Source organism: Ruditapes philippinarum, unplaced genomic scaffold (genome assembly GCF_026571515.1).
Source record: "Ruditapes philippinarum isolate M1 unplaced genomic scaffold, ASM2657151v2 ctg1698_1_1_1_1, whole genome shotgun sequence".
Classification (NCBI taxonomy): Eukaryota; Metazoa; Mollusca; class Bivalvia; order Venerida; family Veneridae; genus Ruditapes; species Ruditapes philippinarum.
This window is the reverse complement of record NW_026859092.1, coordinates 83079-106528: the sequence shown is the minus strand read 5'-3', so window position 1 is coordinate 106528 and position 23450 is coordinate 83079. Positions and strand designations below refer to the sequence as shown.

Genomic DNA, 23450 nt, shown 5'->3' with positions numbered 1-23450 from the left:
AATCATACATACATTCTTATCAGGTTTCAGCTACACTGTCGGACAAATTCCCCAAAGTAGCAGCTAAAGACCGTGAGGGGAATGACGTCAATTTAGAAGATGTGAAATAAATCAACCATTTTATCACATTCACACTTGCCTCTCTTTTACTACTATTTTCTTAACTGTCTTAATATGTGTTTTCTATTAAATCTATATCCCGAGTTATTGCACTAGTAGTAACCCAGTTACAGGACAGACACCAGCCATGCGTGTGTTTATGTATAAATTTGATTACTTCCCGTTGATTTCTCAATAATCAATACTTTAAATAAGAAAAGAACGCTGATTAAACTTTCCCAGCACCTCCGTTAAACTTTCCTTACATTTCCTCAAAAAAAAAATCTCAATTCTAGAACAGTCTTCTTAAATTCTGTGACAAGAACATATTTATTTTACGTAAATGTTGAACAAGTAACTATGCTAGTAACAGAATAATGTAACCCTATTGGGAAACAAATGCATAAATATTGTTCCAACTATGTTAATTAATGTTATTATGAAATCAAAACAAAAGAAAACTTTCAAAGTTTAAAATTAATTTATTTACAGAATAAAACCTATTAAATAGGTATCTAATTAGTGCAGAATAATTCAACTGTTTGGTAAATTTTGAAAAGTTATTAATTCACATAATAAATTTCGTTAGGTTAGTATCTACAAGTCAAAACTGATCATCCTCAAATTGTGATTACTTTAACTATACCAAACCAGATCACACTCTATTGCAGAACTGAATCACACACTATTGCAGAACCGGATCACTTTCTATCGCAAAAGCGGATCCCACACTTTTGCAAAACTGGATCACACTCCATTGCCAAACAAAATCACACTCTATTGCAGAACCAGATCAGACTGGATTGCCAAACCTGGATCACAATCTATTGCCAAACAAGATTACAATCATCAAACTGAATCACACTCTATCCACAAACCAGACTAATGTCAAAAGAGATCGCATTCTTTTTCCAAACCAGGTCACACTCTGGGGCAACCATGGCCCAGTGGTCATTGACTTTAAACCACTTGCCCCTCACAGCTGTGGGTTTGAATCCCCTACAGGGACTTGAGGAAGCTATCCAACAAGCTTATGGAATGTCGGTGATTCTACTCAAGTGTGCTCTTGCCTGAAATAATGAAGCTGCACGGAAGGACACCTGAGGCCTTCCTCCATCTTACGCTTGAACATTGCCATATGACCTATACTATGTCGATGTCATGTAACAACCAATCAAACAAACAAATAGATCACACTCTAATGCCAAACCATATTCCTCTCTATCGTATGCAAAACTGATTTTTTTCTGGTCTATCATATTTGTCAATGTAATACAGCAGAATATTTATTGTTTTTAATAAATTGAGTCAATAAATTGAGTTTTTTGTTTATGCATGGGGAATATCTCGAGATTCTGACCAAAAAAACAAAATAATCCAAAAATCTACTGAAGACTTCAAAAATTATTTTCACAATAAAATATACATACCTACATCGTATTATAGTAATAATCACAGTATTATTTCCTGTATTCAAATACCTCCTATTCACTTTAATATACTACAATACAAGAATTATAAACAATGTAAACTGTAAACTCGCCTAACTTAATTAAGCTTAATTTACTGTAAACACTAACAGAAAAATTCCATCATTTAATCGTAATACACTAGGAGAATTAACGGATAAAACAGTGGTGCACTCGGGGAGGGAAGATGTTTAGATACTGCATAGATTTCTTATCTGAACACCAGCCAACATTCCAGCTGTTTGTTAGTATTTTTGACATTTTAGTTTTCGAGGATATTTTATATGAACCAGTTATAGACTATAGTATGTGATAACCTTAATACAGCTGTAGAAACACATACTTTTTACACATGCCTTTACTGTGGTTACTGGGTTATGATTAGGAGTGCAAACAAACCTTTAAACTACCTTTAAAACACTGGTCAAACTGGGTTATGAGTGACTGAGTAGTTTCTCAGTGAAATTGTCTTACAGTGGTAACTTGGTTATAAATAAACCAGTGACACCATACAAAGACTGCCTTACAGTGTAACTGGTTATGATTATTAGTGGCACCCTCTACAAGTGTTACTGGGTTATGATTATTAGTGGCACCCTTACAGTGGTTACTGGGTTATGATTAAATTGTCGTGGTACCACACAAAGACTGTTTTACAGTGGTAACTTGGTTATAAATACCAGTGGCACCATACAAAGACTGCTTTATAGTGGTAACTGGGTTATGATTATTAGTGGCACCCTTACAGTGGTAACTGGGTAATGATTATTGGTGGCACTCTTACAGTGGTAACTGGGTTATGATTATTGGTGGTACCACACAAAGACTGTCTTACAGTGGTAACTGGGTAATGATTATTGGTGGCACTCTTACAGTGGTAACTGGGTTATGATTATTAGTGGCACCACACAAAGACTGCCTTACAGCACCACACAAAGACTGCTTTACACTGGTAACTAGGAAGCACCAAAACTGCCTTACAGTGGGAACTGGATTATGATATAATGAGTTGCACCACATAAAGCCTTAAACTGCAAATTGTGTAATGAATGAGTAGCATTGCATTAAGACTGCTTAACAGTGGCATTAGGGGTCTAAACAGCCTTAAAATGATGCACTAAATAAATTATGACATTTTATATGGAACAGTAATCAGCCGTTTAAGTACATGACACTTGCAGCATCCTGATGTGGCAATTAATTACATGACAAGTCTGACAGACTGGAATGGTCACAATGTAGCAACATCTGGCTTTGAATAGTGACACAGTGACAGTGGAATTAGCTGATATAAAATGTGATAATCAATCATTACAGTTTTAGCTTACAAGGGTCACATTTAGGTTAAACATATTTGTTTTAGCTAGATTCGGAAACAAGGTCTAAGCTAACCTTGCAATAAGATTCTGTATTTTGCTGACAAGTATCACAATAGCTTCAAATAAAATATTGCACTACTGGCTGACAAGTGTGACAAAATTTTCTCCAACAAGATAGTGTCCTATAAGCTGACAAGTGTAACAGTAAACTCAACATTAACTGACAGGTGACATAATTAATCTTCAATTAAGATATTGCACTGTGCTGGACAAGTGTACAATAACAACCTCAAATAAATATTATGTTCTCTAGATGACAAGTGTAACAGTAAACTCAAACATTAGCTGACATGTGACCATTTAATAATCTTCCTAAGAAGATATTGCACAGTGGGCTGACAGAGTGTGGTACTATAACCTCCAATAAATATATGTTCTCTAGATGAGCAAGTGTGTAACCCAGTAAACTCAACATTAGCTGACATGTGACATAATAATCTTCAAGAAGATATTTGCAACAGTGGCTGACAAAAGTGTGACAATAACCTCAAATAAATATATGTTCTCTACTGACAAGTGTCCATACAATATTCACCTACAAGATATTGTACCCTGGCTGACAAGTGTAAATAATATCAAATTAACATCAAAAAAGTTTATAATGAACCAGCCCATTTTTTAAAGATAATCCATCCCTATTTAAGTAAATATTAACAAAAAATTTGATGCTAAATAAGTATTTAACTTAGTTATAAACAAAATCGACAAAGACTTTCTTGTCTGAATAAGAATCCATCACCCTACCTTTTTACTAGTCAAAAAAAATTTCCACCCAAAATCATTACGCAAACCACTTTTTTTACATTTGAAACTATTGTACTCATCCCAAAACTGTACACTTTTATATAGCACCAAAAAATATTTCCCAAATAAAATTCCTGAACTAATAAAAAATCATAGGGGGCAATTTAGATATTTATAACACTGATATATTTATTATAATTTTCTTTTTACACCACCTTCACCTATTATCCAGTATCACCTTCTATTATTCTATCAGAAAATACCACTGGGTATTAATCCATTCTACTGCACGGCCTGCCGTTTCATAACCTCTAGATTGCACTTACTTCTACTCATGATCTTGTACGCTCATACTGTTCACCATTTCACTGTTTTCACGATTTTACGATCAATATATTTTTCCTCTCTTTCTCAACCTCTCCGTTTCTTGATATATCTATCTACACCCCTCCAGAGTTAAGTTGTTTTTTTTCTAATCTGATTTTTTTTCTAAAATGTTTGTATTATTCTTCCTGGTATATTCCGGTAGTACAAATAAACATGGAGAAAAAAGAATGTTACTTTGGGTTCTTGATATCTTTTATACTTGACCTTAAATTCATTAATTCTAAAATTACTTGTCTTTTTTTATTAAAGTTTATTGGTTTATTGGTTATTTTTTTCCTTATTATTTTGTCCTATTTTTTGAACCTGCCCTAAAAATTCATTGAGTACTGAAGTTGCATAATAATCACATATGTTTATTTTTCTTTATCATATCATTCTAACTTTTAACCTGACTTTAAACTCACTGACTAATTGTCTTCATACTTAAAGTTATGTTTGTTGTTTTCTTTTTTTGTTTTTTTTTGGGGTTTTTTTTGGTTTTGTTTGTTTTTTGTTGTTTTTTGTTGTTGTTGTTTTTTGTTCTTTGGGTTTTTTTGGGGTTTTTTTTGCCGTATTTTTCATCCTATCTTTTAAACCTAGTAAAGTTGTCCTAACTTTATTCAATGACACGTGCTCAATTAACAGAAATTTTGACAAATTTTAAAAAATTGATATATAAAGTTCAAGTTCATTTCTTAAACAGTTTTTTTTTCCAACATTAATACCTTGATCAGTGCAGCAGATTTATTTTTTACTTACTCTAATTTTTTTACACTAAGAATGCATTATAAATCAGTGATGCTCAAGGGACCTTTATTCAAATGCAAAGAAATAGAATATACAATAATGGTTTCATATTCATACAAAAAAGGATTCCCAAATAAAACTGGTGCAATATTAAAGCCAAAACGTGTTGTTGACAGGAAAAATCTGAAAAAAATCTCAACTATTCTAAAACTAAACTACATATTATTCCAGGTATTCCCTCCATCCTCAATAATTTTCCCCAACAACTTGTATTTGTTTTTTAAAAACATTTACAATGAGTAAATACAATGCAGCAATGAAGGAAGTTAAGCTCACATTTTCATGACTCATTGCTGATTTTACAAGCAATTTTCTAACATTAAGAGCACTTTGAAGCTTCCATAAACACATCCTTTGCCAGGTTACCCTATTTTACACTATGTAACATACGATGGCTATACATATAAACAAGTTACAAGTTTGAACTAGTCTAAGACAGCTTATGCATCTATATTCCAGTCACAAAAATGTGTTAAAGCTAGTCCTGTGACAATGATATCTACTTATTACATACATCCTATTATTGTCTGAAGTACCATAGATACACCCTGGCTTATAAGACGCAGTCCTAACCTAAGGCTTGTCACCAGGGGATTCTTTTATATGGTCTCGCTTATAAGACGCAGTCCCTACTTTGAAGTTAAAATCAGGATGGCTAAAAATGTGACTTATTAACTGAGTTAACATGTTCGGACCTGCAGTACCGGTTAAATACGCTCCAAAGCTGCTGCAGCCCTTCCAGACAAAAACAGCTGTTCGTCAATAATGAACTGTCTGGATAATTTATGTGTCTATTATTACAAATATTTACAATAATTTACACTGACCTCCATGGTGAACTATATCTTGACCTGATTATCATATAAAATCATATCTAATCACTGATAGGCATAGATGTGTTATGTAGATTATTCTTTCCAAAGCTTTGCCAGGCTTTTTTTACAAAACGAGTGTAAAAAATATTGCAATGATTAATCCAAATATTCAATTTATAAATCTACTTAAAACTAGGCCATCCTAACACATTATTAATATAAACACAGAGTCCATTTATACACAAGAAAGACATAAACACCACTTACTTTATCATTTGTTGCACGCTTTTTGAAAACTTTTTTTATAATCACAGTAACAGAAACAATAATGTTAGGTGATGTGCCTTCGGGTAGATTATTTCCAATTATTTTCAATAAACTGTCATTTATTTTTGCTATCTATAATAACTATTCAAGAAAAAATACATTTCCAATTTATCAATACTAGTTTAAATACTATATCCATACCTATTTAATAAACTATATCTAAATATAACTTATTTACCCTACTTTTATATTCTTTTTCATTCACTGGGTCAAATCGTGTATACAACAAAGACTTTGTTAAGACCCAAAAAAAAACAAATATTTGTTTACAATCTCAATCTTTTTGAAATCATAACCATTTACAGTGAAATAGCTTGATATCCTGTAATATAACTTGATGTCTCAAACAAAGTGAAATAGCTAGTTATGTCATTACAGTGAAATACCTTGATATCACATCACAGTTAAATAATTTGATTTCTCATTACAGTGAAATAACCTAATATCACATTATTGTAAAATAGCTTGTTATCTCATCACAGTGAAATATCTTGATATCTCATTACATTAAATAGCTTGATATCTCAAACACATTGAAATAACTGGACATGTAATTACAGTGAATTAATTTGATATGTCATTACAGTGAAATAACTTGAAATCTCACTACAATGAAATAACTTGATATCACATGACTGTAAAATAGCTTGTTATCTCATCACAGTGAAATAACTTGGTATCTCATTACAGTTAAAAAGCTGGATATCTCAAACACATTGAAATAACTGGACATTTCATCACAGTGAATTAATTTGATATCTCATTACAGTGAAATAACTTGATATCTCATTACAGTAAAATAGATTGATATATCACCACAGTGAAATAACTGGACATTTCATTACAGTGAAATAAGTTAATATCTCATTACTGTAAAATAGCTTGTTATCTCATCACAGTGAAATAACTTGGTATCTCATTACAGTTAAAAAGCTGGATATCTCAAACACATTGAAATAACTGGACATGCAATTACAGTGAATTAATTTGATATCTCATTACAGTGAAATAACTTGATATTTCATCACAGTGAAATAACTTGATATTTCATCACAGTAAAAAAGATTGATATATCACCACAGTGAAATAACTGGACATTTCATTACAGTGACATAACTTGATATTTCAGACTAAAGGTTTATTGTAAATTCAGTAAACATTGTTCAACAACTTTCTAATATTTGAATAAAGGTTAAAAAGTACCACAATCATTTCTTACTTCACTTAAAGATTTTTTTCAAAAACTTCTATTATCAAAATCATATATCACAGTGTGCAGAAATTTTTAAATCTTCAAATCCTACACCTTATCACATTATCCTTTCCACCACTGTAATCTGATTAAAATCGAACATATCTGACAATCAGTTTCTGTATTAATGTAAGTGCAGGCAGTACAAGTCTGTCAATTAACAATTACAAGCCTAGATGAGCCAATTCCACCTCATCAAGGTACCAAGTGTATTTCACAAGAACAGTGTTTTAAACTTTTTGCATGCTGGCTGGTGGAAAAAGATCTTGCCCATTCAACCAGTGCAGACCAACACCAGCCATCAAACAGGGCTTTCCACTAAGTTCCAAACTTTTGAAGTCAGAGACTGGAAAATGTCTGACATTGGAAGTCATATATATAGGTAATTTAGGAAAAGCAGGAAAAGCATTTTATTTGGGAAGTTACAAGCCAAAATCAGGAGTGAATGATTCCCAAAATTCCCCTAATGGAAGCCCTGCATCAAATCCATGCCATCTGATCAGGGTCTGCACTGTCCGCTATTCAGTCTGTACTTATTTTAAAGAAATCATCCCTAAAAATGATGAATGGTTTTTGTCCAAATTGTTAAATGGACCAGGGTCTTTCTATTTGAAAGACCCTGGATGGAAAAGTTCATTATGATATTTGTGTGGTAACAGCTTAAATGTAGAACAAAAAGAGCAGTGGCCTAGTGGTTAAACTGTCTGCTGCTCAACCAACAAATTGTTTGTTTGAGCCTAACTATGGTCATGACAATGAAAATAAATAACTTGTAAAATATCTCAAAGGGATTACCTGAAATAATTTCTTTAATGTGAAAATATTTGTTCACAACATCATAACCCAGAAATACTTTCAAATACATGTACAAGGAAGTACCACTCAAGAATAGACATTCGATTAATACAAGTAATATTCCATACAAATTTACATGAGGACACTCCGATGAAACATTAACCCATGTAATTCCATACAAATTCATCTAAGGCACTGAACAAATTAACTTCTGACAATACCTATTACAATGGAAGTTCAGGTTACACAACCATTATAAAATCTGAATGGAAACTTCAAACAGTGTACAATATTCCATGTCTATTAATAAACAATGTTGAACCTTCAATGTGCAGCACAAGTCTAGGTAAACAACACAAAGAGTTTGCTAAATTAATATGAAATGGAAAACAAATAAAATGTTCAGTGAATGTCAAGAAACAATAAATAACTTAAGAAGGCGATATTGATCATAAAATAAAAGAATCTAGAGATATGAGGGGGAATATTGATCATACAGATAACCTATGAGGTGAACATTGATCAAAAAGATAACCTATGAGGGGGAATATTGAACATATAGATAACCTAAGAGGGGAAATTAATTTATATTCATCAAAACATTTTTTTATGGAACCAATGAGGTTATTATTGATTACAAAATTCAGTAACCTTTATGGTGACCATTGATCACAAAATGAAAGAACCAATTTGATGAATAATGATAAAAAAATAAAGGAACCAATGTGGTTCAATACTGATCACAAAATAAAGAACCTATGAGGTGAACATTGATCACAAAATAAAGGAACCAATGAGGGTAGAATTGATCATAAACAATAGGAACTTATGAGGTGAACATTGATCACAAAATAATGGAACCTATGAGGTGAACATTGATCACAAAATAAAGGAACCATTAAGGATAGAATTGATCATAAACAATAGGAACCCATGTTGTGAACATTGATCACAAAATAAAGGAACCAATGAGGGTAGAATTGATCATAAACAATAGGAACTTATGAGGTGAACATTGATCACAAAATAATAGAACCATTGAGGGTAGAATTGACCATAAACAATAGGAACCTATGAGGTGAACATTGATCACAAAATAATGGAACCATTGAGGGTAGAATTGATCATAAACAATAGGAACCTATGAGGTGAACATTGATCACAAAATAATGGAACCATTGAGGGTAGAATTGATCATAAACAATAGGAACCTATGAGGTGAACATTGATCACAAAATAATGGAACCATTGAGGGTAGAATTGATCATAAACAATAGGAACCTATGAGGTGAACATTGATCACAAAATAAAGTAACCATTGAGGGTAGAATTGATCACAAACAATAGGAACCTATGAGGTGAACATTGATCACAAAATAAAGTAACCATTGAGGGTAGAATTGATCATAAACAATAGGAACCTATGAGGTGAACATTGATCACAAAATAAAGGAACCAATGAGGGTAGAATTGATCATAAACAATAGTAACCCATAAGGGGAATATTGTTCACAAAATAAAGGAACCAATGAGGGAAGTACTGATCATACAAATATAGGAACCTTTGAGATGAACATTGATCACTAAATAATTTACCCACTACATAATTATGTAGACTGAAGTTACCCACTTCATATCATTATAGCTCATTGAGACATCATTCAAATTGGTGTCAACCATAATCAAGGGGAATTAACTCACCTCATTATGTTAGATATCCAGGATGATCAAGTATTAAATTGATGTACAGCTCAACTTTCAATACCTGAAAGTAAAAAAATCAAAAACATCATATTATTGAACCACTCAATCAAATTTATAATATATCTCAAATACACATGATATGACATCGACACAAAACCGGGTATTCAGCATATATTATATAAACTAAGGGCCATAAATCTGCTCAAAAAGTCATACAATAATTTAGAGTAGAGGGGCAAGTAATTCAGGGCAGAGTGCAGGTAGTTCTGAGTAGAAGGCAAGAAATTCAGAGGAGAGGGGCAAGTAATACAGAGGAGAGGGGCAAGTAATTCAGAGGAGAGGGGTAAGTAGTTCTGAGGAGAAGGGCAAGTAGTTCTAAGGAGAGGGGCAAGTAGTTCTGAGGAGAGGGGCAAGTAGTTCTGAGGAGAGGGGCAAGTAGTTCTGAGGAGAGGGGCAAGTAGTTCTGAGGAGAGGGGCAAGTAGTTCTGAGGAGAGGGGCAAGTAGTTCTGAGTAGAAGGCAAGTTATTAAAAGCAGAGGGGCAAGTAATTCAGACAGAAATTTCAAGTAAATAATTTCAGTGTTTACTACAGGATATGAAGATACATGCAATAACATAACCAAGTGTTACATTATAATTGATTCAAATGGCAATGCAAATGCACTAAAAAGTATAGTGATTGCCCAGCTATCCTTCAAATTGTCCAGCTAAAAATTTCTTAAAACACAAATGTCAAAAATATCACAAATGAGCTTGTGGTGCATCACTCTGACAAACTGGTATTTTCTGTATTAGCAGTTGGTATATATAATAATGATCATTATTTCAATAATGCTGGTACATGTATTTATACTTAATAGATCATTATTATCAACCCACGGTAACATATGTCTGGAACAGGAAATACAATATCAATACATGTCCAAATAAACATGCTATCATAACATTGACTAGAATGGTTAGCCTTTTTTTTTGTTCAATTAACCCAACGGAAGAATATCAGTCAATCAAGAGAAAATAAAGTATCCAGTCTAAAGTTCACCCTCACAAAAAGGGACAAGACGTTCCAGCTGTAATACCTCAGGTGCCCTTCCGTGCATTATATCAGGCACAAATGGGTACCGGAGTAAAACCAGTGACGTTCCTGGATAGCTACCTCACATGAAATAATTCAAAGTCTTGATTCAAACCAGTACAGCGGTGAGGGGCAGGTGGTTTGTAGACTGGTTATCCACTACATAATTTTGTAGACTATGATACCAATTATATAATTTTATAGACTTAAGTTACCTGCTACATATCATTGTAGTCTTGAGTTATCCATTTTACGATATGTGGACTAGTTAACCACTACATTATAATATTGACTATAAAGTTACCAACTTCACTATATCATTTTATAATGATCATTACCCAGACTGGTCAATTTCTTTTTGAAGATTTAGATGAAAACAGGAGCCAGTTTTTAGTGTTACTGTCAGATATATTAAAACCCTTCTGACATTTAAAGGAAACCTGATCAATTAATTATTGAGGAGATTTACCTGTGATAAAGTATTTTTCACAAGGATTTAATACATATCTATGTGTGTCTAGGGAGTTATCAAACCTTAGCATTACTTAAAACAATAAACATACTGGTCTGTATTCCTTTCTGTTCAAAACTGGTTCTTTTTTTTCTAATTTTGTAACACTCTGTGGATAAACTGAGTATGTGCCCTGTTTTCTAGGTTTACAATATAAAATAATCAATTCAAATAACTCCTTACAGTTATTGCCCTTTAATTATTATACAGTAAATAAACATATAACTTAAATATAAATTTCAGAAGTAATTTCACTTTGAAATTGTAAAAAAAAAAAAAAAATCTCCTTCTTTACCCAAAAAATGTTGTTTTACGTAACTCAGATGAAAAGCATATAATACAAGAAAATCATAATTTATTTACACACACATGACGTCATAAGTGACTAATTCGACTCCTCGGTCACATTTTCGGGAGTCCTCAATACATTTTTTCCCCCTTCTTTTCTTCCGTAAGAAACAGAACAGACAAAACCTATAGACCTAGTTTCTTCCAGTATATTCAGCCGTTTTCCCCTCCCATTCCAATAAATAACAAAACAAAATTTTAGCAGTCACGTAATAATCAATTGCACATTTATGCTCGAATGACGTCAAGCAACTGCCTTACTGCATCAATCACTTAAACTGCTGTTAAGAAATCGTTCTCAAGTTTTTATATTGTTACACTTTTATATAGCTTCGATTTTTTCTCCCAAATGCTTTTTCTAAAGCAATATATTAAGGCTAAAATTCCTAAGGAGGTATAGAAAAGAAGAAGAAAAAAACACACTCGAATAAAGCTTTGATTTATTAAAAATAAGGGTTTTCAACAAATTACGTAGTTTAAGCAGAGGAAACATGAACAAAGAATTAAAATTGCAATGTCTCTACTTCAGATGAGCTGATAAAAGGGGAATCCGGGCTTTTTTACTTTGGCTTTTTTTTATCAAGCAGTATATAAGCACAATAATACAAGAAAATATTTTACCCTTAAACCTGCTTGAACCAAATGTGATTACATTAGCCTTAACCTCAGTATGGAGCCCAGCCTGGAACCAAATGTGATTATATTAGCCATGGAGCCTGGACTGGGAACAAATAGGATTACATTAGCCCTATACCCAGTATGGAGCCCAACCTTGAACTAAATGTGATTTACACATTAGCCCTAATCCCAGTATGGAGCCTAGTCTGGAACCAAATGTGATAACATTAGCCTTAGTCCCAGTATGGAGCCCAACCTTGAACCAAATGTGATTTACACATTATTAGCCCTAGCCCCAGTATGGAGCCCAACCTTGAACTAAATGTGATTTACACATTAGCCCTAATCCCAGTATGGAGCCTAGTCTGGAACCAAATGTGATAACATTTAGCCTTAGTCCCAGTATGGAGCCCAACCTTGAACCAAATGTGATTTACACATTATTAGCCCTAGCCCCAGTATGGAGCCCAACCTTGAACTAAATGTGATTTACACATTAGCCCTAATCCCAGTATGGAGCCTAGTCTGGAACCAAATGTGATAACATTAGCCTTAGTCCCAGTATGGAGCCCAACCTTGAACCAAATGTGATTTACACATTATTAGCCCTAGCCCCAGTATGGAGCCCAACCTTGAACTAAATGTGATTTACACATTAGCCCTAATCCCAGTATGGAGCCTAGTCTGGAACCAAATGTGATAACATTAGCCTTAGTCCCAGTATGGAGCCCAACCTTGAACCAAATGTGATTTAAACATTAGCCCTAATCCCAGTATGGAGCCAAAACCTGGAACCAAATGTGATTACATTAGCCCTTAGCCCCAGTATGGAGCCTGGTCTGGAACCAAATGTGATTACATTAGCCCTAGCCCCAGTATAGAGCCCAGCCTAGAACCAAATATAATCAAGATAAAGTGATTTCTTTTACAACCCATGTCCTTCAATATAGAAATACTGTATTTCAAAATTTCTTTTACATATTTGATATGAATATATTCTTGCTTTAAAGTCAAACTATGTAAATTATAATATTTGACATCTTCAGAACTGGGGATCAGACAAAAATGTGGCAAGTATTTAAATTCTACTTTATACATCTTTATATACATACTGCATTGGGATTTTATTAGATCTATATTATACAAATACAACTATAAAATCATATACCCATATTATTTCCTCATACAAACCACCTCCTTTGATATCACAAACTTTTTATTGCTGAAACAGGATACAAAATTCTTCCAACAAATTTAAAGGTAAATCAAATATTGTCATATTGTTACTTCTCTTATGATTTTAAACTCATTTCCCTGCTAAATATCTAAAAAGTAATTGTCCAACTTTCAATCTGGATTAAACCATTAATTCTATCACTTTTCTTGAAAAAAAAAATCAAAATATCTACTGATATTATAGCAACCACCTGAAATTATCCCTCTCCCAGTACCTTCCTCCCTCTGTAAAATATCTCTCTCCCTCTGTAAACTATCCATCTCCCTCTGTAAACTATCCCTCTCACTCTCAGTAAACTATCCCTCTCTTTCTCAGTAAACTATCTCTCTCCCTCAGTAAACTATCACTCTCCCTCAGTAAACTATTTCTCTCTGTAAACTATCTATCTCCCTCTGTAAATTATCCTCTCCCTATGTAGTTACTATCTCTCTCCCTCAATTAGCTATCCTTCTCCCTCTGTAAACTATCTCTCTCCCTCTGTAAACTATCACTCTCCCTCAGTAAACTATTTCTCTCTGTAAACTATCTATCTCCCTCTGTAAACTATCCTCTCCCTAGGTAGTTACTATCTCTCTCCCTCTGTAAACTATCCTTCTCCCTCTGTAAACTACAGTTGACTCTCAATAAGTCAAAATCGCTTTACTCAAAATTCCGCCTTAGTCGAATAATTTCTAAAGTCCCGTCAATTTTCCTTCTTTATCTTTGTATTTTAACTCCGCTTAGGTCAAATTTTGACTTACCGAAACTCCTGTTTAGTCGAAAAGAAAATTTGGTCCCGTCAATTAAAGTCCAACATATTTTCATCTCAATTAGTCGAAGAGTGAAAACAGCCGACTGATCAAAGGTCGGCGACATCAAGGTGAGATGTTGTCACTCGTGATTTATACGTTTCATAGTAATTTTTAATTGCCGGTCATCATGTATTGTTAACACGTAAAAGTGGCTTTAATCCGTTTCAGGACTTAATTGGTTTTAACAGTTAGATAACTAAATTAAAATTTAATTACATTTCTTAAAGAAAGTTGACTCGTGCCAGTCTGACGGGTGTCAGTCAAATAACAGCCTAGGTATTGATATGTGTTATCAACGTAAATTAATTTGTATAATTAATGTTCCGTCATATTGCATACATTAATTTGTACTTTCGGTTCACGATAGTTGCTAATTTCGTTTTCGTCCGATGATCAATTAAATCAAATATAGTTGTGTGTTTATGTTTCACTATTAATATACATGTATTAAATTTTGAATGATATATTTTTGTTCATTTATAATTTGTAGTTGTAAGTGATTTACCGTCATTTCAATGGTAAAATATTGCAGCATTGACGCTAACAACAATAACAAACCTACTTCTTTGCATATTCAATCAGGCACATGTATATACATGTACGAATGTCAACGTAATGGCGATAGTTCCATGTAACTCGAATTCCGTTTCTCTCGAAGTAAAATGCCCAGTCCCTTGGATTTCGAGTTACAGAGAGTCAACAGTATCTCTCTCCCTCTGTAAACTATCCCTCTCCCTCTGTAAACTATCCCTCTCCCTCTATAAACTACCCTTCTCCCTCTGTAGACTATCTCTCCCTCTGTAAACTATCCCTCTCCCTCTGTAGACAATCTCTCTCCCTCTGTAAACTATCTCTCTCCCTCTGTAAACTATCTCTCTCCCCCTGTAAACTATCTCTTTCCCTCAGTTAACTATCCCTCTCCCTGTGTAGACTATTTATCTCCATCTGTACACTATCCCTCTCTCACTGTTTACTTTCACTTACCCTCTGAACTTTCATTTAATCAATAAACATGCACTTGGTTCTATTCCATAGTGAAAATAAAACAATATTTGCTGAAATCAATATTACACTTCAAATCAATATCCACAACAGATCAATAATTATTATTTAATAATAAATTTCATAACACTCCAAAATTCTCATTTAAAATGCTGTCTGGCTGCCTCAAACAACCCAAGATTAAATTCCTCATCTAAAATTCATTCCATACAGTTTCTGTCATTACATGAATCTTTCCATACCATACTTCTTCAACGCAGAAAATCTAATATCCAAATTAATGACAGATTTAAATGTGCCTTTTTATCAGATCATTTTCAAAATAAATTTGCTGCTTTGTAGAAATATCTGCACATCTTATCGAAAGAGATGATTTGATTTCCATATTACATGATACATGTAGTTCATGTCAAAAAAGTTGGAAATCTAAATATAGCAACAACCATGACAATGCACATCTAAGATGATAAGATCTTAATTTAACTTCAGTTGTGTTTTATATTCATAAGCACTAAGCCAACTAGGGTTATAATGCAGCAACACAAGTATTTGAAACTGGAACAAAAGTTTTCCATGTGAAACTGGAACACATCAGTTTTCCCTTGAAGAGAAAGAGGGTATATTAATCTGGAAAATGGGGAGATATTGCTTGAGTGCTATGAAAACAAAGAAGAAATGTGAAAATTGCAGACCCAGTTTGACTGAGTCTGTTCATAAAAGATAATTTCATAAGAGATAATGTATTAAGCAACAGCCCCTACTCCCCCCCCAGCACCAAAACTATGCCCCCCAGCACTGCAACATCCCCTACAAACCCCAGCACCTCAACATCCCCTATGCCCCCCAGCACTGCAACACCCCTATGTCCCCAGCACCGCAACATCCCCTATGCCCCCCAGCACTGCAACATCCCTTCACTCTCCTCAGCACCGCAACATCCCCTATGCCCCCCAGCACTGCAACATCCCTTCACTCTCCTCAGCACTGCAACATCCCCTACGCATCCCAACACCGCAACATCCCCTATGTCCCCCAGCAACACAACATCCCCTACACACCCCAGCACTGCAACATCACGTATGTACTCCAGCATCCACCCCCGGGACAAAATAAGGGAAACTTTTTACAGCTGCCACACAAACACTTAACACCTGCTGTTGTGAGAATAAAAATACACAATACTTTACGTCTGCTATTCTGAAAATAAAAACTGGAAAAGGGAAGATCCTTATATAAAAAAACACACAAAGAACCACCCCCGGGCAGGGGCAAAGCTCTACTTTTTTTTACTTTTTCTACATGCAAACAAACATTTAAACAAATCTTTAAAGAAAATTGAAGAAAAAAGAATAAAGTTTTTCCTTTTTAAATTTTCTCCAAAAAAAAAACAACATTGAGCTAAAAATCAACAGGTTCACTCTTATTTTTTATTTTACTAAAATGTGCAATTTTTTCTCTCCTACATTTACAGTTTCCTTCTATTATCAAATTACAATTACCTTCATTTTCATCAAAAAGACTACATGTACTTACTATAAAAAAACATCAAGTGGTCTTTCATTTGCGCCTAGGTTTTCACTAAATTAGTATTCCCAATACATGTGTAACTGATATTTCCAACTAAAAGAAGCCATTTTTGTACCGACAGACTAATTGCATGTTCAAAAGAGCACTGACCATTTCAAGTCCTTTCAAACTACTTCCAAATCTACGCAATTGATCTTAAAGCTTTAAAAAAATTTAAAGCAAAAGAATGCATTTACCATACCAAACCAGAACCTATAGTACAGTATCAAGTGTACAATCTTAAACTATGAAACATAAATGAAATTTGATGCGTTTTGTAAAGTACAAAGTGGCTAAAATTAGTATTTTAGCTAATTTGAGATGGCATATAGGTAGCTAACCTCTTCAATTTGAAATGGTTTAAGATTCAAAAGTTTACAAAAAAAAAAATTTGTTTTTTTATGGCTAGAAAAGAAGAAACAATAGTCTATAATAATAATAATGACCATGAGTAAATGACCCCTGTGTAATTTTGACAGGTTTCAAGCTATATGTTTGACAGGTTATATTGATTTTGCTTTTTAACAGACAGATTAACTATTAAATAATATTAGCATAGCTATTATATTTCCTTAATACGAAAAAATTTGAATATCAAATATCTTAATTCTAATATTTTATATTCATTGATCACATAAGTCTACAGAAGATATTTAGGTGTGAAGAACTAAAAACTTTATTGGCCAACCAAACACAACAAGAGCTGTCGGTAGGACAGCAACGCTCGACTATTCTAAGTGCTTGATAGTAAAAAAAAATGCTTGATACAGTTACCTCCTCCTGTTTACAGGTTGGGGTAATGATGGTGAACAAGTGTGCAAAGCTTCACAGCCATATGCCATTGGACTTTGAAAATATTTGAGGTATAAAAAGATCTTTAACATAAATTCTAAATCGAAAAAGGAGCCTATTTCAGTCAAAATGATTGATAAAGTTACCCCCTCCTGTCTACAAGTTGGGGTCATGATGGTTAACCAGTGAGCAAATTTAAAAGCCATATGTCATTGGACTTTGAAAAATATTTGAGGTATTACAAACACTTTAACAAAACTTTTAAGTAGAAACAGGGGCATAATTATGTCAAAATGCTTGATACAGTTACCTCTTCTGTCTTCAGGTCGGGGTCATGATGGTGAAAAAGTGTGCAAAGCTACAAAGCAATTTGTCAATAGACTTTGAAAATATTTGAGGTATTACACAAACTTACCAGAAATGGTTACGCCGACGCAGACGCCGACGCTCGGGTGACTGCAATAGCTCTACTTATTCTTATCGAATAGTCGAGCTAAAAACAGCCTTAACTCTCTTTGCCTTGGATGCATCTTCATGTACCACAGTTTTACCAGACTCTTACACCATAGGCAGCTTCATTATAACTTTCTGATATTGCAAATTTTAGGAAGATAATTCAAAGTTCAATGCACAGGCAATCTATTACAAGCATCAATTTATAGGAATTTATTTTAGTTTAACTGAGTCGAAAGCTATAACCTTATTGGAGAGCTATTAGCTTATTGAAACACTCTTGAATCCGTTCCTTAAACCAACCAGTACTTAAAGCAATAAGTGTAAACTTTCTTGCTCACAGAAACTACAGATTGTCCCGGACAGGGTTTGAACCCAAGCATCCAGCAGTCATTATATCACTAATCCATGCCGACTCTCAACTACACTTAAAATAGAATAGACATATTTCTATTTGAAAGACCCTGATATAACTGGTGGCTGCATTTAATGTTTCTGTGATCATGCCAAGTTTTAATAATTAACACAACATGAAATTAACTGCTAATAATAACAGCTCCTTCCATAGGCCAAAATAAAAAGCATTCCATAAGAGATGACGCCGCTCACCGGCGTCGCCAATAAACAAGTTTGGTGACCCTGAATTTCATTGCATTTAATATTTCTATTATCATATTCTTAGATCATATAAAGTTTAATTACATTCTGTATGACAGTTTTTCATTCTGCCTATAATTATGTCTATATGTAAATGTAATATATGCTTATTAAAGTAACCTGATGATAAAGAGGTTCATTCAGTATCATGTACAACAAGAAATGAAACTAAGGTTTCAACAGCCGATAGATTTTTTAAATTCTTTTTTGGTAAACCATTAAGTGTAACCTTCCTTCTGCAATATTATTTTTCAATTCAACATTTCAGTGGATTTACCACAACAAGTAATATCATGTTAATTTCAATGAAATACGATGATGATAACAAATCGTAATCATTAATTATATACAAAACAAACAAAAACATCATTATTGTGAATAATGCTAAAACAGCATATAAAACAAGAGCTGTCAGAAGGACAGTGTGCTCAACTTTTCTCAGTGCTTGATAGTAAAACAAGAGCCTGGATAATGTAGAACTTTCTAATTTCAAAAAGGGATATAATTCTGTCAAAGTCCATGTTAGCTTTATGGACCTTGGACAGTGACTTCCTATTATGCTCTCAAATAAGTGTTGAAGATTCAACCCATACCCTTCAGTTGTTTAGGAGATACCAACTTGCATGCGAAAGTTTACCAAAGTGAGACCCCAACATCTGAATACTCAAGCTTATAAAGTATAAATAAAGCATATGACTTACAATAGCAGTACTTCCTGAAAGCTCCATATGCTGTTTCTACCATTGCTTTACAAATTGAAAACTTTCAAGTTTTATATAAAATCCATTACTATAGGAAAATTTATGAATTTATGACCTTTTTTCGACTTGCCTATCAATATCAGTGCCTTCAGAGTTTTTTTACAAATCAATATCAGTGCCTTCAGTGCTTTGATTATGATTTCAAATTTGTCTGTCATTCATATCTGAACCCTTTCATGTCTTAAATTCTTCCTATGTAAAAGCTTGATAATTTCCTTCTTTTTAGTAGGTCATTATATAATTTGATAAAGCATTTCCCTTAACTTGCCTGAACTTAAAAGATAGGATTAGTCTCTATACTGTTGGTAGTTTTTTTTCTTTTCTTTTTAATTTTATATCGAAATCCCTAAAATTTGAATGGACTCTTCCAGATTCAAAGCAAGGCAAATCCATTATACAAATTCAGTAGATTAGGGCTTAAAAGAAAATACATCATAAAACTATATAGATCAAGAACAATTGTGTATAAAGCACTCCAAATATAAAGATAAATCTACTGACTGTTCACAAGTCCTTTGATGACTTTTTCTTTAAAAGTGAGATATGACAAAATATTCTCGCTGACTGATGACCCTTGACTGATATTTATACACAATGTGGTAGTCAGTTTAATTCATTACATTCATTCATTGACTACTTGAAACTGTTTATGGACAAACTGACATAGATTCTGACTATAATAATATATGTATAATAACTATTTATTCAACAGATTTTAGCAGACACATTTTGGAAAATAAATTTAATCAAACAAACCTGTATAAAAGTTTGTTTTCTTTATAACTAGTTTTCGATTTATAGCAAGGAAGTACTGTATATGAACTACAAATGTACCGGTGGGAGTAACCAGATAGCTTCAAATAAAAGTCTGTGATTCAGGTTCATGCTAAAAATATTCTGAACAAACAGTATTTCAGGGTCTATATTAACCCAGAACCTGGGGATCTGACCTGCTTCTTTAAATTGAATAGTCATTTAAAAGTTTTAAGGAAGTGGCAACTAAGCCAAGTAGTTAAAGCAACGGACTAGTAACCTATTTGTGATCGCTAGCCGCACGAGTTCAAACCCCACTCTTGCCAATTTCCAGGACAAGTCATTGCTCAGAACTTGTTAGTTCCAGGAACGGATTCGAAAGTGTTAATTAAGCTCATAGCTTCCTACACGATCGAAAGAAAATAAATTCTGTATAAACTAAGTTTTAAAGACTTTAAAATCAAAATACTATATAGACTTATCAACAGTATAAATCTTGATAATACTGACTCAGTAGTGCTGGCTAAACACTTTTGGTTCCAGTAGGTTAAGTGTTAAAATAAACAATATATGTCTTTCTCCAAAGAAAAACCTATCCAAACAAATATAAAGGTTGTCATTTTTGTTGGGGTTTTCTGAATTTACAACCTGATATGACCTTTATTATCAAATTTGTGTCCAGAAACAAAGCAAGATAGTGTGAGCAAAATAAGTAGTATGTATCTAGCTACAAGTCATGTAAACTGGAATTCAAAATATTAACAAGAGCTGTCTGTAGGACAGCATGCTAAACTATTCTGTCTGAGTGCTTAGCCTGGTTAGTGTAGAATTTTCTTTGTTCAAAAAGGGCCATAACTCTTTCAAAGTCTATGTTAGAGTTATGGGCCTTGGACAGTGACCTCATATTATGCTCTCAAATAAGTTTGTGAAGTTTCAACCCATTCCCTTCAGCATATTTGGAGATGCCAACTTGAAAGACACAAGTAAAAACTTAGGACAGCTATCGTACCACTGACATCAGCGCCAATACCTGGATGAGATCTCCCTATTTTTTTTTAAATAGTTGAGCTAAAAATTAAAAGTTAATTTCAAACATTTAAAACTTCATTTATAGCATCTTTCCTTTTAAAAATAGTATCTAGTTATTCGGTTATCTGGTTATCAGTACCTCATGCATGATAACCAATCACTGTGGGTTAACTGGGTTAACCCATAACCTGTTCGAAACAAAGGTACAGTTCAATTTGAAGTACCCAGTCCAAAATTATTGTAACATTATTATCTCCTCTTAAGAAATTAATGGTCAACTTAATTCTAATGAAGAACTTAATTTTCTTCAAATAAACTAGCAGTTACCCTGCTTGGAAAATTTTAACACCACAGTAAACAGACGGACAGAAGTTATCTTTAACCCCTCAACTGCTGGCAGTAACAGATTCTAACCATGCCACCAGTGCAGGAATTTTACTCAATACAGGATTGGAGCAGTACCTGTAGACGCTTGCAGAAATCATGATCACAAAATAGACAAATATCGTTTTTTTGCTGATTTTTACATTTTTCATTAATTATCAGACATAAATCAGTGTGAAAAGATGAATTAGACGTTTTAAAGTTCATTCCGTTGGGTGAAAAAGCAAGATTTAAGCATTTAATCATTCAAGTGCCTTGTCCGGTATATACTGGAATACGGTATTTAGTGGGGTGCTCCAATCTTTTTTTAGTCTCACTCCAAGTGCAGACCAAGCTCTGTTGTCACATCTAATCAGTCAGACCATGGTCTGCACTGCTCGCCTTTTTTAATTGTGAACTATTTTTAAACTTTCCCTTTAAAATGATGAATGGTTTAATCCATATTAAAATTTTGATGAGTTCATTTAAGAAATTGAGCGTGGTATGGGATAAAACTTCCTGGGTAACAAGGTAACATAAAATCTGAACAGGTTATGAACTTGCTTTTTCTTCAATGTTCTATAATACAAACTTCTATAATTAAAACTTAAGTCTGACTAATTATCTACAATGTAGTATTCTACCATTCCTATCTATCTATCCTATCAAGGAAGGAGTTCTCAGTTCAAATACAGTTTCTTACAACCATAAAATGTCCTACTTCCTAAACTGATATCATAGAACAGCAAACTTCTTCCTTCATGTGCAGGGATTGGTTTTAAATTACACTGACACATATAAGTAACTTAAGAGCAATTTTCCAACTTTAAAAATAGTTAAAATTGCCACAAAGAGCAATATTCCAGCTATAAAGACAGTTAAAACTGACACATGAGTAGATTTACATGTAAAGCAATTTTCCAGCTTTAACATTAGTTATAACAGACATATAATTATAAGTAAATTCATAGCAATTTTTCAGCTTTAAAAGTAGTTAAAACTGATACATATGAGTAAATTAATAGAATTTTCGAGCTAATATAGTTAGAACTGACACATGTAAGTAAATTTATAGCAATTTTCCAGTTTAAAGAGTTACAATTGACACATATAAGTAAATATAAAGCAATGTTTCAGCTTTAATAATACTGAAGGAAGATCTCCACATGCCCTTCTGTGGCATCATTGATTTCATTATTTATCTATTACTTCTGGTCAAATATCCATACCTAGAAACACTGTAATTCATGACCTATGTGTAGTAACTGTTTAATCAGTTCCTGCACTAAGGTATAACCCTTTCCTTAGCAGCCTTAACATCACAAGCCTGTTAGACTGTGGGTTTTAATCTCATCCCTGGGGCATGAAATTAAAATTGTTTGTCAAAGTCAACTTCATTAAAAAAAGTTTAAAACTAACCTTTGTGGCCTGTATCATGTGCACAATAATCTTTTTCCTTATGAATTATGATCCTGGTATCAAACAATGTGATAATTTTCACTAAAAAAAGTGAAGTACCCAATTAAAGGAAGGTGAATACTTTGACGTTGATAATCAATTTTCTCCCCTCCAAAAATAGTAGCTGACATTAAAATCTTACATCTATTTCAAATAACACAACTATAAATACAACTCTTTTAAAGGTCTTCAGTTAATGCCCTTTTTTTCCTTATTAATAGACATGCACTGGTTAACTCACTGTTTTAGGAGAATAAAGACAACAATTATTTATATAAA

The 23450-nt window shown here is 33.3% G+C and overlaps 1 protein-coding gene across 1 annotated transcript in view; it reads right to left on the bottom strand.

Moving 5' to 3' along the window:
- The window catches only part of LOC132755179 (sodium bicarbonate cotransporter 3-like), a gene marked incomplete at its 3' end in the record, with an annotated part of 36296 nt that overhangs the window by 7210 nt on the left and 5636 nt on the right, over window positions 1-23450 (bottom strand). The window contains 1 exon segment of the mRNA XM_060745985.1: window positions 9755-9818.